Below are 15782 nucleotides of genomic sequence, written 5' to 3' on the forward strand. Positions count from 1 at the left end.
AAACATTTCAGTATTACGAACATTTTAATCACCTGTGCATTGCCTACACAGTGTCATTAGGTTGTCTTTCAAAACAAACAAAAAAAATGTAGTATCCTTCATGCAAAAATAAACTCCCAGGGCAACACTTGACAAACACAGCTGCACCATCCCTTCAGCCAGGAGATGCCTTTCTCCCTTCCCTGCAGCTCCCCCAGAACCGGCTCAGCAAACCATCCCAGCACCGGCTGCTCCTCCCTGGCAGGAGAGCAAAGCCCCCTGCAGCTGGCACAGCTGGCATCACACAGTGCCCAGTGGCTCTCAGGCCAGTTTTGGCACCAGCTACACCACCCTATTGCCACACTGCTGTGTCAGCATAAGGGGCTGCCATGACATTACACATTCTTGATGGCTTCACCATTTCTCTGCTCACTCACTGTTCCACCTCTAAGCCATTCCACACCTCTGAACTACTCTCTGGGATTTAGGGCTTAAAGCCAATCCCTTCCCTCACTGCCAATACATACACTTGGGACTAATGAAGAACTTAAACATTCGCCCCACAACAAATATTTATGGTTATAGAGGAACTTCATGCAGCCATCCCAGGTGGGACAAACACCAACTGACTGCAGTGTCACCTGCCGGCACCCAGAGAAGGAACAACCCCACATCAGCAGCTCCACTCCTCACTGGCTGCCCAAGAGGGTGCTGGCTGCCCTGTACTCACCCCCTCACCTCACCCCTCCAGACGCCCTGGGCTCAGGCAGGAGGGTCTCCAGGCTGGACTGGCCACCCCATCCCTTTGGCTGCTCCTTCACAGCCCTGTGTGAACCAGGAAGTGGAATCAAGCCAGCAGTTTATTTTTAACTTTTTTTTTTTTTTTTCTCCCTTAAATAAAAAGCAAAACCACATGTATAAACCACATGTTCGTGTTCACTCCACCCAGTGACGGGTTTTACATTCTGCATCCTTCCAACACACAAAAATTCCTGGGCAGTGATGTAGAGCAGACATCACCCCACAGATTTCCATTATGCCCCTCAGTATCCCCATTCCTACACTGGCAAAAACACTGAATTGAGTCTCTCCAAGAAGCAGGCAAAGCCTGAAGAGAGAGGTCAGTGAGATTGACTCTGCTCTCAGCTTGTCTCCCTCTTTCCCTTCTTCCCAAAAACCATCCAGGACATCTAGGAGCACTGGCAGAAGTTGCAGCTCACATTTCCAAAGCTCCACTGCACACTCTTTGGAGAAAGAAGAGCTAGTGTGGGATTATGAGTCCCTTTCCATGAGTTCAACCACAGCTTTGAATCCCTACTAACCACAAGCTGGCTCTTGCTTCTCTTCTGCAGCTCCTCAGATGTCAATACTTGTAACCTCTTTGAGTGTTTCAGATAAACAAGTTACAGGATCTCAAGTGACTCCTCAAACTTTAGTTTCAGAGGTGCAGGCGGGTGGAAAGAGTGAAAGGGTTCCCAGCAGCAGATAGTTTTGCAGTCCACAGGTTGCATAGGAGGAGACCACCCATGGGAACTTCTGGTACAGAACTTAGCTTCCCTCAAAGTTAAAATAAGAAATTGAAAGATCCCCTATTTTTCCCAAAATGTCTATTTTTCCAAAATGTCTATTCCTTTAAAAGGAAGGGGTGTGCTAGGTCAGTACACACATATCTACACCTTGAGCAGCAAGACTTCTGAATCAAAGCGACAAAAACTTTCAAGGAGCAAATGCATGAACACAAGACCCAGTTTGTGCCCACAGTCTGATGTGGCTACATTCAGGCTCTAATGGCAAAATTACCTATTTTCAACTTCTGTTCAAAGAGAAATGCCATACCAGCAGAGTGCCACTTAGACATGAACATTATTAATACAGAAATGCCTGCTTCAGAGCTCTGAAAACACTAATTAATCACAGCACTGGCTTTATGAGTGATCATTTGCAAACACCACGGCAGCTCTGCACCACCCTAAGATTGCTGGCAATGCCTCATCCCAAGCAGAAAAATGTCCTCACTACTTTCTGAACACCATACTGCTTGGACAGCAAGTGTAAGCCATCAGTTTTGATGAAAGCAAACTTGAGAGATAAAACAAGGCGCTTGAAATCATAAGAAGACCTCAATTTTAATATCTCCCTCAATTTTAATATCTCCCTACTGACTTTTACCTCCAAAACAAGAAGAATTTGGTGAGTTTGCATAGCAGCTCAGGGATGGACAGGACAGCTTCAAGCATTACAAGACCTGCAGGCATAAGCTTTGCTCCACAACCTCAACAATAATAATATGTTTGTGAATATAAAAAGGTAGAAGCTAAGATGGTTGGGTCACTCCAACCACTGTGTTCCTCTACACTAGGATAGAAAGTAGATTCAGTGCTGCCCTGCAGACACCTTAATTAAAAAATCTACTGGAAAAGCTGGCAACCATTTTTGTATATTTTAGGAAGCAGAGCTGAAGTGGAACATCTTCTCCCAGTCCAACCTAACAAACACATGGTGAGATGCTGGCTCTAGGACAGCAAATTATGTTAGCTAATAACCATCCCTTGCTTCACTCTTGCTCAGCCCTCTTGGCCCACCTCAACCAGCCAAACTGGGTTTTCAAAACAGCTCATTGTTGGTTGTTGCAGGTGTCATTAGCCACCTTTTCCATGCTTAATCCAATTATTTACTGTGCCCAACCAGCAGCCTCTGAAAATGCACCCAGGTGCCTGGTGCCAAGTCTAATTATCCCCTTGCTTGAGAACTAACTGCAGGTTATTTCACGTGGAGCAATGGAGAGGTGTATTTGCTGGGTGAAGAGAAAGCTTTATACTGTTCCCCATTTCCTGGAGGAGAGACTTGAATTTAAACCTACTTAACTAACTAAATGCACAGTGCAAAGAGCAGTGTGCTTATTGTTAGGATGCATCACAGAAACACCACAGTCAGCTACAATTTCCTTGCTCTGCAGAAGCAGCATATTCCCTTTCCCACTGCCTGAGGCCCCACCTCTTCACCAATGGGGTAGATTTGAAGCTGCAGTAACACCAGCCTCCCGCTCCCTCCTACACAAGACCACCTGTAACAAGGCAGAGGTGGACACTGGCACCCCACAGAGCAGCACCAGAGGGCTGAAGCATGCTGCCAGCCCCCTCAAAGAGTGCTGGCACTGAACCCTCAGGTCAAACATCGTCAAGTTACCAAAGAAAAAGCATTCAAGTGTCAAGAACTCTCCTTCCCAGACTCCAAAGAATCCTACAGATTCCTCCAGCAGCCCAGCTGACTGTGTTTATTGCGGCATCCTTCACTTTATAGTTCAACATATAGCAGAGAGCCAGCAATTCTCAGCTAATCAGATTTCTGTGCAGACTGACAAATGGCTCCCAATAAGAACATAAAAACCCAGTAAAATCAAGAGTCTCTCCAATCAACTCACTTGATGCAATGCAATAAGCCTGCAGAAAGCTCACACACTTTGTTAACACATTGGATTGCACTTTGTAGCAGGATCTCCGGGGGCTGGCAGCAGTGGGGGGACCCCAGCCCAGGCCAGCTGCTGGAAGGAACGTGTTCCTCTTTGTTCCTTGTGCTCCACTCAGTGCTATGTTATTTTGAAACTAATTCATGGTAATTCCTTGACATACCATTAGTGTGCTTGCCAAATGCCAAAGCTTAAAACTGGAGTGTGAACACACACCCATAAAAGAGGTTCTTGCTCTGCCACTGGATTATCCCAGCCTGGAAACTTCTAATAGGCGAATCCTTCCTATCTCCCCAGGCAGACACAAAAAAACCATGAACAGACATTGCCAGTGGGGTGCAAAAATCATTTTCCTATGATGGCCAGTGTTACCAACCCCACAGTTCTGCCACATTCTGTCCTTTCAACCTCCTGATCCTACACACTTTATCCCACAAAACTCACTCATCACTGAGAAGAGCTTCCAGAACATAATGACATCACTGACAGACATGGTACCCCTCCTGTTCCCACATGGTGACAGCGGGGCGCCCCATGCCCCAGCAGCCAAATGGCTGAACCCAGTCAGGAGAGGAGGAGATGATGGGCAGAGAGGCAGGTAGAAAATCACGGCCTCCTCCTCCACAATGGCCCTCAGCTGTTCTTAGGAGATGATGAGGATTTCCATCTAAAACGCTGGTGCTCCCAGAGGTCTGGCACCCGAGCTGCTGAGCAGGTAAAAGGGACGGTGAATCTGTCAAGGTCCCTGATTAGGTGTGAAAGAAAAGCCCTGTGCACACAATACTCTTACTGAAGCTATAAATAGTCCCCTCTGCACCAAAGTTGTGCATACTGTATTGACACTTCTGACTTAATAGGATTTTCTAGGTAGCCTGAACCAGCTCGGGCTGCTGAGCCATTTTCACGACACATGTGTTCCGCTGTGACTGGGGGGAGCACAGGGGATAATCCCATGTTTTCAGTGTCCTGATCACACTAAGGGAGGAAAAGACTCCGAGAAACTCCTAGAGGGTCGTAATGAGTTTGCATGCTCAGCATAGTAGGGAGAAAACTCCCAGGATGTCCTTTTTGATGCACCAAGCTTATCTCCCAGCTACATATCAGAACTTACTACAAATGCAATTTTTTTCTTCTTTATATTCATCCTTTTTTACAGTGGTAGAGAAAGATAAGAAACAATGTTCTAATAAAATATATAATATCATTTTTATATCAAATAATGTAAAATAATGTTTTCCTATTCAAATATGTAATTTCAGTTCCTGTAAGTAAATTAAATCAGTTCTCCCCCTAATGGCTCATTATTGTCTTCAAATATGTAAGACAAGAATTTGAACATCTCTTATACTACTTTATTCCTTCTAAAGAAATCTCATTGTTTGAGTTACTGTCTGTTAACCTGACAGGCTGACCTGAGAACTGTTAACCAAACAATCTACCATGACACTTTCACTACATCACTTTTGCCTTCGTGGTGTTTAACAGCATTCCAGTGGTGCTGGGAATCATGTCCAAGTTTTGCCCTGACCCTTTGAGCATGTACAAGGTGTATCCCCCTGCCCTCAGTCCTGAGGATGAGCCACACTGCTGAGCCTGTGCCTGCCTGCCTGGGTACAGCCACAGTATTGCTTCACCTGCCCTGCCTCATCTCTTCCATTACCTGATAAAGCACTCCAAAATCTGTCTGCTCATGTGCTGTGGAGAGGTCAATGCTGACCCTTTCAATAATGCCCAAAAGGTTTAAGTACCAAGGGCCTGACCATAAGTACCTGACTGCAGCCAGCTACCCCACTTTGCACGGCAGCTGCAAGGGTTGGGCACCACCTGGCTGAAAACATCACTCCAGCATCTTGGGACGTGAGTCCCAGACCAGGAGGCAGCAATGTTGGACAGATGAAGAATAAAAAGATGTTTGCTGGTACCTCATATCATTCCCATCATCACTGCCTCACAGACAACTTACCTCAGCAAGGTATGATGTAGGACAGTTGCCTATTGCATATTCCCTGCCAGCCCCACTTCCCTTCAGCTGCTCCATCACCATAAGCAACACAGAAACCACGCAGGCCAATTGTACAAATCCATCCACGTGCTAAATACTGCACAGCACTGACCCAGCCTGCTCAAGATGAGCTCCCAATCATGCCTGTTGCCCTGGGCATGCTCTGTCTCCAGGCCTTAGGGATGCAAACTCTCTGTGCAGCACTTCTGTGTTTTTCTGGAATGACATTTGGTTATTTGAAGCACTGGGAATTTGTAACACAAGAAGAAGAAATAATAAAGTTGACCTCAAGCTGGTTCAATACACTCATTCTGAAACTGAAGTAGCTAGAACATGGTGCATCATTTTTTCCTACCACAATCTTAGCTGTTATGGAAAATGCAGCAATGAAGAAAAGAGCTGGCCCATGAGCTAACATTACCTGTCTGCACCTCATCTGCTCCTTCAGTATGTTCTGTACACCACAGCAATGATACACATAGTGCTTGCATGGCTATCTGAGAACCCCAGGCAGAAGTGATTGCAAGAGAAATGTAGTTCAAAATTTCATTAAAGAAATGGCTATAATACAATCACAAGCTACTCAATGCACTGGAGGCTGAATGTTGCTAAGGAAAATTATGAACCTCCTCCTGTAAATATCCTTATCTACCCACAACAGAGAAAGAGCCAATAGTGTAGCAACATCTATATTCAGCACAAGGACTAGACAAGAATAAGGTGATCATTAAATAGTTTAAAACAAAAAAGATAGCAAAATGTAATGAGCCTCAACAAACCAAATGAAACAGGGCTAAGAGGCTCTACCAGCTGTCTTGCACTTAGGCACCTCTTAGGAAACCTTTTGTAGGAAATGGAAGGACAATCTGCTCCCCAAGAGCTTCCACACTGAATGGATGATAGATGGGTACCTCCTTTTGCAAAACCCATTTTCTTTATTCTGCACAGTGGATAATTCAGCTCAAGGAAAAGGGGAAAAAAAAAAAAGGGAGAGGGGGAGGTAGAGAAAATGCTTGAATGCTAAAAAAGGCAAATTACTGAGCTAGAAAATCTAGATTAAATCAAGCATTCCTGCAAATGTGTAATAGAGAAACAAATGGCTCCCATCTGGAAGCTCAGAAAATTAACTTGGATCCTGGTTAAGACAACAGCACCAGAGTCTGCTTCCAGAAATGTAAATATCCAGTGTGCATTTGCAATCTGATCACAGGCTAAAAATATAAGAACTTGGAGTGGAAATCTGATTTTGTGTCTACCCTCTTAATGGGAAATAGAACAATAATTCTTTAGACATTACAATCTGGATTCATTTTTCCTGCTTGGACAGATGATGCAAGATGTCTTTGCACTAGGAAAAGTCTTCCAGCTGCTTCTGATTGCAAGGGTACAGCTCATGTGTTGGAGGCCTGACTCTTCTCCATCATATTCCACTTCCCCATCTCATTTTCCATTCTGTGTCTCCTGACTGCTCCACTATACTGCCCTCAGATCTCTGTTTATTTACACCACTTCACTTGATTCTTCTTACTAAGAGTATTCTGGTTCCTTTTTTCCCCAGAGGTTTATCTCTGGTCTTCCAGTAAGAGAAGGGCTCTTGGTCTCAGTGTGCAGATGGAGAACTCAACCACAGGCATGAACCAGGCTCAGGACTGAATTTAGCCCAGAAGAGGATAGTCTTTCTGCCAGTAGACCAGGAAGGCAATTTGGAGCAGAAGCCTGTTTTAGATGCTCCCTGGTGGTGTCTGTCTCCCTCTAGGCTATATAGAGAACCTGAGGGGACCAGCCTTAGACTCTGAGCATCATCCCTGAGGATCTCTTGATGCTACAAAAGGAAGGAAAAGCTATTACAAGTTAATGTCATCCATATGGTCCAAGAAGTTTTAGGGTATTCCACCAGCAGAAGGCATTAATGGAAAAAAAAGGATGCTTCTCTGTGTATGAGATGTGTCCTTCTGTGATCACAGCAGGCACAGCCAGGAGTTGTAAACTACAAAAAAACCCCACCTCTAGAGACAGGATAATCAGGAAAATCAGTTAATTCCCATATCTGGTTTTAATAAACAGATGGGGGGGATTGGTAAATGTGGACAAAAAGCACACAATACCCAAACTTAGGAGAGCAGAGAGCATATGAGCATTAATAGCAGCAGTCAGATAGGATGTTAGATAATTAGCCAGAATTCACAGATGATGAGTAAGAAACAAGAGCATGGATTAGCATACTGATACCAAGAGAAAGAACACTGCAAGAGAAAACTCAGGTAGAACAATAAGAAGCTCCAAAGGACTGCAGTGGTATGAGGTCAACAACACTGCTTGGAAGAAGGAGGGGTCACGTCACAGGTTATCCTACACCCCAGAGTCTGCATGGCAGAGCAGTGCAGATTGCAAGGTTCACAGCAAGACAGAAGTGCCAACAGGGCTTATCTTACTGTGGGACTGCAACTTCCCAAAATACTCAACTGAAGAACCCACTATTAACGTAAAGAGCTGACCACAGATATTCCTGGAAGCAGAAGACAGCAACTGTAATCCTCCAGCTGCTGAACTAGAAAAGGGCAGTTCTAATTTAGACACTGTAAGTAGCTGAAAGTCCTCAATGAAAGGAACTCTGGAGGCAACTGTAATCATGGAGAGGTGATTTAGGGAAACACAAAAATTCATCTTTTCAATTTCCCATAAGATCTGAGCAACCTAAGGAGCTCAGAAGTGAACAGGACAGAAGTACTCAAGAACACACTTGTAAGAAGCTAAGAAGCTTGTAACATCTGTACGGCAAAGATGAAAAAAGTTGGTACTGCAAAACCCCAAACAAAGTAGGGGAGATATCCAGGGAATGAGTCCCTAAATGGAGAAAAAAAATGTCACCAAAAAAAGGATTTTTAGGGCTAAGCAGAGTGTATGTGAGGAATGGAAAAAAAGAAGGGCTGCTCATCAAAGACAGCTGTGTCAGAGGTCAGGAAATGAAGCGGAAAAGAGAAATTGACAAAGTCAAGCTGAATTAGGTCATAAAAATAAAAATAAAGAACAAAGATTAAAATGTTCTTCAATTATACAATTAAAAAAAAAAAAAAAGTACAGGAAGTGGAAACTAGCAGCACTTGGGTGATGTATCTTAAAAAAAAAACACAAGAAGGGAGAGGAGCTTTAGTTGTTACTACGTCAGGGTGGGGAACAGCAGATGGAAAAAAATTAACCCACAGCACTGACAAAAAACCTGCTCAAACTATTAAACAGCCCATGATCAAGTGTAAACTGAAAGTGTTTCTGTTCAGGGTGGAAGTGCACAGCCTATCCCCAGGGCAAGCACCCAAGAGGAGAGCAATTTGTTTGGGCTGGAGTCCGCTACCTGCTCCCTACATCAACACAAGATTGGGCTTTGCAATTAACACAGCCTCATGAAATCTACTATTTTGAAACATGCTGACCACAACCAGCTCACAGAGAAACTTAAACAAGAGGATGATGAGAGTGTAATGATGTGTGATGATGAGTGTGTAGAAAAATATCTTAAAAATAAGGTTAAATGGCATCAATTGCGATTTGTAGCCTCATCCCACAGCACCTAGAGGCAAAGGTGTTCTTGATGCTCTCCTTGCATCCCTTTCCTGACTTCAGCACAGGTCTCCCACACTTGGAGGTTGAGAGTAAGGGAGATTGCTTATTTATAAGCACTGGTCATTTGAATAATTTCTGATGAGGCACCAAAGCTTCCCCACCAAAACAATAATAATTTGTTGCTGGGTTGGAGCAGTCCGTCTCACCTTTACCTATTAAAATTTGGTAGCAAAGGCATTAAGACCAAAACCAAGCTTTGCTCTGAATAACCTTAACATATCACAGATATCTCCCCAGAGCTCACTCCCAAACTTTATCATACTGAGCAAATGGAAACTACATAGTTTATAAGCACTTCATGACTGTTTCTTCCACTCTATGGAATTAAAAAAGGTGATTCATGTACCTGAGAAAGCTGGGACTGTAAAAGTGGGCAGTAGGAGCCATTTGCAAAATTTTCTCGTTCTCCAATGAAAGTGTCATTGTCATAGCACAGAGTTGTCTTTAAGGGTCAAGAAAATATTTCCAAATGCAGACAAAATGTGCTAAAGCTTCATCAAGTCGTGGTCAATCATGCACACAGCAACTGGCTTTGTGCCTGATGTTTATTGAGAGCTAAATGCAAAACCTCCACAACAGAACTGGCATCACACGGGCCAGAGAAGCAAACCTATTATTGTCCAGAATTATTATTGCATTGTATAATTAACCAAAACAACTTAAGGAAAAGGTTAAGAAGCTGTGAGTAACTCCATGACTTACACCCAGCTCCACCGCTGCTCATGGGCTCCAAGCTGGCTCAACGGGGTGTAGAACCAAATGTATCATTGCTATTCAGAGTAATGAGGAACAGCTTCACCTCTGACCTCAGGTCACATTTGAGGACATCTCTTCAAACAACAGGACAATTAAAACCAGAACTAGCACATAGGCATCAACAGATGTTGGAGGGTTCCACTGAGTCAGTTGTCTCAATGCAGCACAATATAGTGTTAAGACTTGTAGCTGTAAAATAGTTAAAAATGTACAAGTTTGTAGAACTCATGAAGAACCAAACAGGAATCTTTTCTGTGGTCTTGCCTTTTCTCTCACAAACTATTGGATTTTACAGTGTTTAGTCACGTCCCCAAATTCAGCTGCAGATTCAGCTCCTTAACTAAGCATGAAAAGTTCTTCCTCTACACAACATAGCCAAAAGCAGAGGCTTGAGAAGAAAACCAGAATATAAGCAGAGATTCCCATTACAATGACTGCTCCAGACAATGAGAAGACCAACATGAATATTTTCACATGCTGTGCACCTACACCACTAGCACAAAGCAAAACACTTGTGACTTCCCATCAACAAAACCTTTCAAGTGCCGTTATTCACCTGGATTAAGCATGCACTTGCACTTAAGTGCACAAATAAATCCAGCCAACCCCTAGATAATTTAAGCATATGCCTCAAATGAAATACAAGACTGGATGTTCTGGCTCAGGGCAGACATCAGATCCTTTCATTGCACACTTTTCAATGCAAGACAGAAGCCCAGTGCTCAAGTAAAGAAAAAAGACTGAAAAAGAAGCAGGCCACACATCACAATTTATTTTATGGCCAGTGTCTCATCATTAAATCTGACTTGCAGGGAAAGAACAGCAGGGAAAAGGCTTAAAAATTGTTTCAAAGACACTACTGCACTGGCTGTCTGGTAGTAGATTAATCATTTAGTTGTCAACCTTGCAATAACTATAATTGTTTTGGAAGACATTCATACTGAAAATTGTAAGCACATATAGTAACAGTGAGTCAAGGCAAATTTAACCCTTTTTCATTTTACATTTGCTTTAGACATGTTTTCTCCAGTACAGAAAGAACCAACTTAAAGGGAAAAAAAACAACCCATCATGTAGATTAGGATTTATTGATTACTGAGACACTAATTCCAGCCCAGCTCTTTGAGATCTCTCCAAGGGGAAAGGAAGAGATGATATTTACAGAAACTGCTTCTAATGAGAAAACCTTAAGGCAAGGAAGGTGAATCTGAGAGCAATGAGTACCAATTTTATAGAATATAAACAACTGTTTGCTCTTGTAATTGCATTTGCTTTTCTAACTACAGTCTCTGTTCTCTACTTTTCTCCAGAAACACCCACTGCTAGGCAAGGATGGCCAAAGCTGGATTACATCACAATTGCATGTAACTATGGGGAAAACATGCTATGATTTGCTTAAGCTCACTTTTTTTCAGGGAAAGCCTTAAGTTTATCAGTTTTAAAAAAAAAAAAAGCTATAAAATCAGTGTCACACAGGAACTATTGCTTTTTCTCCACTGATTTGAATGAATCTGAATGAATTTGAATCACAGTATTGAATAGAGCTCTATGATGAAGGACTATTTTATTACTAAAACAAAACCCAGTGTCCCAAGCAGCTAAGTTTAGAGAGGGCACCAAGGCTAAGGGAAAAAAAAAAAAAAAAAAAAAAAGAAAAAGAAAAAAAAGAAAAAGAAGAAAGGAGAAAAGGAGAAAAAGAAAAAACTACTTCTTCCAAGTCTTCTCCTGACAAGACAATTTTGTTGAAGGTAATGATGAAGTCTCCAAGTCTCCTTTGTTGACTGCAGACCTAAGCCAACAGGACCTTCACTTGTTTTTCTGCAGGCAGAAGACACTCACTCCTGCAAAGCTAATCCCTGTTAAACTCCTGTGTAATAGCTACGGGCTGCCAAGGGCACTGAAGCCCCAACATCAGGGGTGAGCAAGGAACCCCGACCACGCGACCGTCACACCTTCTCCAACTCGGCTCTGCAGTACTGGGGTTGCCTCCATCAGAGGTGAGGTACCTGCAGTTCCTCCACTGCTGAAGGAAGGGAGCTAAAAAATAAACCAAATGAGCATAAAGCAACTACACTTTAAAGAATACTCTGAGCTGAGACACAGCTGGGCTTGCATGCAAAGAGATCTGGGCTTCATGGATAAGCAGCAATGATAGGAGAGTAATCGAGTAAACAGACATTTGCAAAATACAACTTTCAAAAACAATTTGTCAGAAAATGGCAACTTTGGTGGAGTGTAGGAATAGAATGCAATGGACATTTTCACAGCATCACATTTTTATTTAGAGAAGACAACCAAGGGAAAAAAAAATATATTTTGCAGATGGCCTGTCTCCAAGTGGCCCCAATAAAAGCTGCTGTGCCCTGACTCTGGGCCAGCCACATTCCATCTCCAACTGCATAGCCTTCAGAAGCATCAGCAGTAATTAAGAGCCAACACAGTGATAAGCCAGATGTCTATAAAAAAATACATGCTGCACTGATACAGATTGATTTTTTCTTTCACTTTTTGGTGGACCAACATGGTACACTCCTTATAAAGATATTTTTCAAGTCCTTCACAGTTATTCCTCCAATGTTGACTCACTGAATCCCAGATGGGACTCTTGGCATCACTCATCCCAGCAGGTTCCCAGGACAGCAGCAAAGACTATAGGTGTGGTCACCATGAAGATACTGCTCTTTCAAATTGCCACACAAGTGCCTTAAGCACAGTTCTTGGGTATTCACTGCAATCTCATAAAAAGCATTGAGAAGCACTGATCTAGTCTAACACCTTTTCATTCAAATAATTTCTCCAAGAATTTTGGCACCCAGCCACCACTCTATACCACTTGTTTTCAAAAGATATGCAACCCTGACCAAAAAGCCTCCAGAGGACAAGAACCCCCCATAGCCAGAAACAATTTTCTTCGAACAGTAATGTTCTTCTACTATTAAGCAAGCAAAGGATGCACAGTTTTTGCTGTGGTAGAGGTAGGATAGGGGAATTTGGTCATTTTGTGTCATCTCTCCCTTTGTACCATATATAACTCAGTGCTCGCTTGTGCAGCTCACTGAAAGATTAGTTGGCTCGTTCAGACAGGCAAGGGTAGACTCCTAAGGCGTTTAAGTGATTTGGGGCAGGATGATCATCTGTCTCCTCCCTGCCCACAATTAACTGTTCCATGGCCCGTCTGAGCTAGGGCTGAGCATGCTGGGGAAGTGAGAAAAACAGAGGAGCTGAGTTCTTTCTACCATGACTGGGAGCATCTCTTCTCTCTCAGCCTTCAGTGGTTTAAAGGAAGTTGTCACAAAGGGAGCCAGTCCCATTGATGATCCAGGATCTTGCTTATTCAACCTAAAGCTCAGTGCTTCAAGCAGCAGGGAAATTAAACAAGACAAAAAGCTTTGCGGTAGGCTAATAAATCGTTGTGCATCTATGCTCAGATGGTTGTAAGGAGCATGACAAACTTGAAACAGCCTGCAAATTTCTAAAATTAAACAGTTCTTGGTGTTACAGAGGTCAGCCATCTGTTCAAATGTTCATATTTTAGTTAATATAGCTCTTCTTCTTCCACTCTTCTCTCCCAACTCAAACATACTCACTAGGAAGAAGAGAGTGTGATGCCCTAGGAAGAGGAGAATATGGCTGAAGTCACCATAACTAGACAGCCCTTCTTCTTCCAAGAAAAACTGCCCACAGAAAGCACATTTTTGCTTAGGACAGACTAGGGAGGCAAACAAGTGGTGGAAAGAACAGTGAATTATCCAGGTCTCCCAGGAGCACCAAAGCCTGCAGAGAAACAGGATTTCTGGTGATGTTTGCAAGAGAATCTGTCAGGTTCTGAAAGCTGCACTCAACATCCCTGACTTGTCAGGAGACCTCTGGCCCACCCTCCATCCCATACTTCCTAACCTCTGCTCAGTCTTGCAGGGCTCCAAGAAACATCAGAGAGCACTTCAACATTCAGCTTTAACTGCCCTCTCATGACAGGGAAAAGTGAAATATGACTGCTCTCAACAGATTTCACATACGTTTGTAGTGGAACTGCGTGCTTTATAAAAAACTGGAATTATCTGGAGTTATTCAGCAAGCAAGGCCAGCCCCAGGCTGAAGCTGAATTTATAGAGTAAGAAGTGAACTCCAAGTTGTATATGGTATGAAGAGATATGATACAAAACAACCAAATTCTGCTGTTTGACATCCTTTCACAGTCTGGGTTATTCTGTCCTCTCCTCTGTTCCTGGTAATAAAAAGGAGGAACAAAAAACCCATGAGTTCTGATAAAGGTAAAGAATGAGAGGATGGGAAGACAGAAGCCAAACAAGCAATTTCTGGAAGAAACCAAACTTGGGCAGGGGGAAAGCAAAAGTTAAAAAGATGTAGAAGTGATTGACTGAGAATAGGTTGGTCCTCTGCAACCATCAACCTGCTTAAAATGTGTCTTCAAGGAAACTGGCCAATGCATTTCAGATATGAATAGCCATTGTCTGTTGGGACATCTGGCTTGAAGGAAAAGGCAAAACATGCATCTTTAAGCCTTTGGCTTTAGGCTGGGAACAATGTCCTCAAAGGAGATAAAGCAACATGATGCTTTATTGTATGTAATTTTAAACTAGCAGGAGTTGGAAGAGGTTATGACAAAGACATTTGGATAAAATTCTGTATAACAGAGATATTGTGCAGGACTACCCACTGGATAAAACACTAAGCTGAATTTAGATGGAGAAAAGTGTCCCCATACTCACTTCTAAGCCCATCTTGGAACAGGTGTGAATCCCTGGTATTGCACCTGGCTTAATTCAGGGGAATAGCAGTGAATGAATTGGTGGAAATATTGCCATTCATTATTTTCTAACACCTCCAGTTTAAAGCCTAGCAAATGCTTCACAGCTTGACCTTTGGGATGAATGGGAAAGCAGTACTACAGCATGAAAACAAAATATTTTCCTGCTTTTTTTTTAAAGTCAATAGGACCTGTATTATTTGAAGAATGGTAGCCTCAGGGAATCTGTTTCACTGCAAAGCCATTTAGGAAGCTGTCATTAGTTTAAAAGCCCATTTTTGTTTAATGACTGCTGTTTCACATACTCCCAATGCCATGCATCGTAACTGTCATCCCTAAACCTTAGATTTATGAAAGCATACAGCAGCAGCATTATACTCAGGGGTCTGCTGATATTCCTATTATTAAAGCACTTCTTACAAGTTTTGACTTGTGTTTAGCCATAACAAACCCTGTGTTCTGCGTGGGTGCTGTCATGGAGGTGGATGCTGCTCAATTCCCCCAGGAGGCCTGGCTGTCCAGGCAGAGACATCATCATCCACAGCTGGGGTTGCAGAGCTTGGGAGAAGAATGTTTGAGATGCAATGAGAAATAAAAGAAACTTTTGCATTTGTTTAGATATTCTTTATTGTCATGGGAAGGATTCAGAAGCGGGGGAAAGCACGATAAGGCCCACTCTCTTACTAAGTAACACTTTGTCCAGGGTGCAGAGAAAATGTGGCTGGAGGGGAACACTACCACAGAGTTGTTAAACATCTGGAAACAACTGAAGGGCCAGATAACCTGCAGAACTGAGCCTTTTTTCCTAGACTCCCAAGCTATGATCTTTAAAACTCACTGATTCAGGAGGACACTCTGAAGTCATTTCCCAGGTACCACACAAAACACATTATTCAGTACCTACCTGCTGTGAAATTAATTTTGCACCTGCTATCTTGTATAATACCTCCACTCAGCTGCCACTTTGCAGGTAAATTCACCACCCACTCTTTTTATAGTGGAGAACAGGGACCATTCAATCCTCTTATCTCACTCAGTGACTGAGGAGCTGAGTCTATGAACTCTACATGGTCAAACTTAAAAAAAATAACCAACCAAAAGAAAAAAGCTGTTTTCTTCAGATTCAAAACATTTAGAAAACACATGAAAACTCAGGGAAGGTATTCCTGCCATATTCTGAAACCAGTCAGCAC

At 42.9% G+C, this 15782-nt stretch overlaps 1 protein-coding gene and 1 long non-coding RNA gene across 4 annotated transcripts in view; one reads left to right on the top strand and one right to left on the bottom strand.

Annotated features, from left to right (window-relative positions):
• HPCAL1 (hippocalcin like 1) overlaps window positions 1–15782 on the bottom strand; it is a 64525-nt gene that overhangs the window by 25663 nt on the left and 23080 nt on the right. The window lies entirely within an intron of this gene.
• Window positions 10837–11826, top strand: LOC111925953 (uncharacterized). The gene is made up of 3 exons (XR_002862597.2): window positions 10837–11022; window positions 11132–11185; window positions 11646–11826. It is a non-coding gene; the product is annotated as an uncharacterized LOC111925953 (long non-coding RNA).

The sequence above is a fragment of the Cyanistes caeruleus genome, chromosome 2 (assembly GCF_971803275.1).
Source record: "Cyanistes caeruleus chromosome 2, bCyaCae1.hap1.1, whole genome shotgun sequence".
Taxonomy (NCBI): domain Eukaryota; kingdom Metazoa; phylum Chordata; class Aves; order Passeriformes; family Paridae; genus Cyanistes; species Cyanistes caeruleus.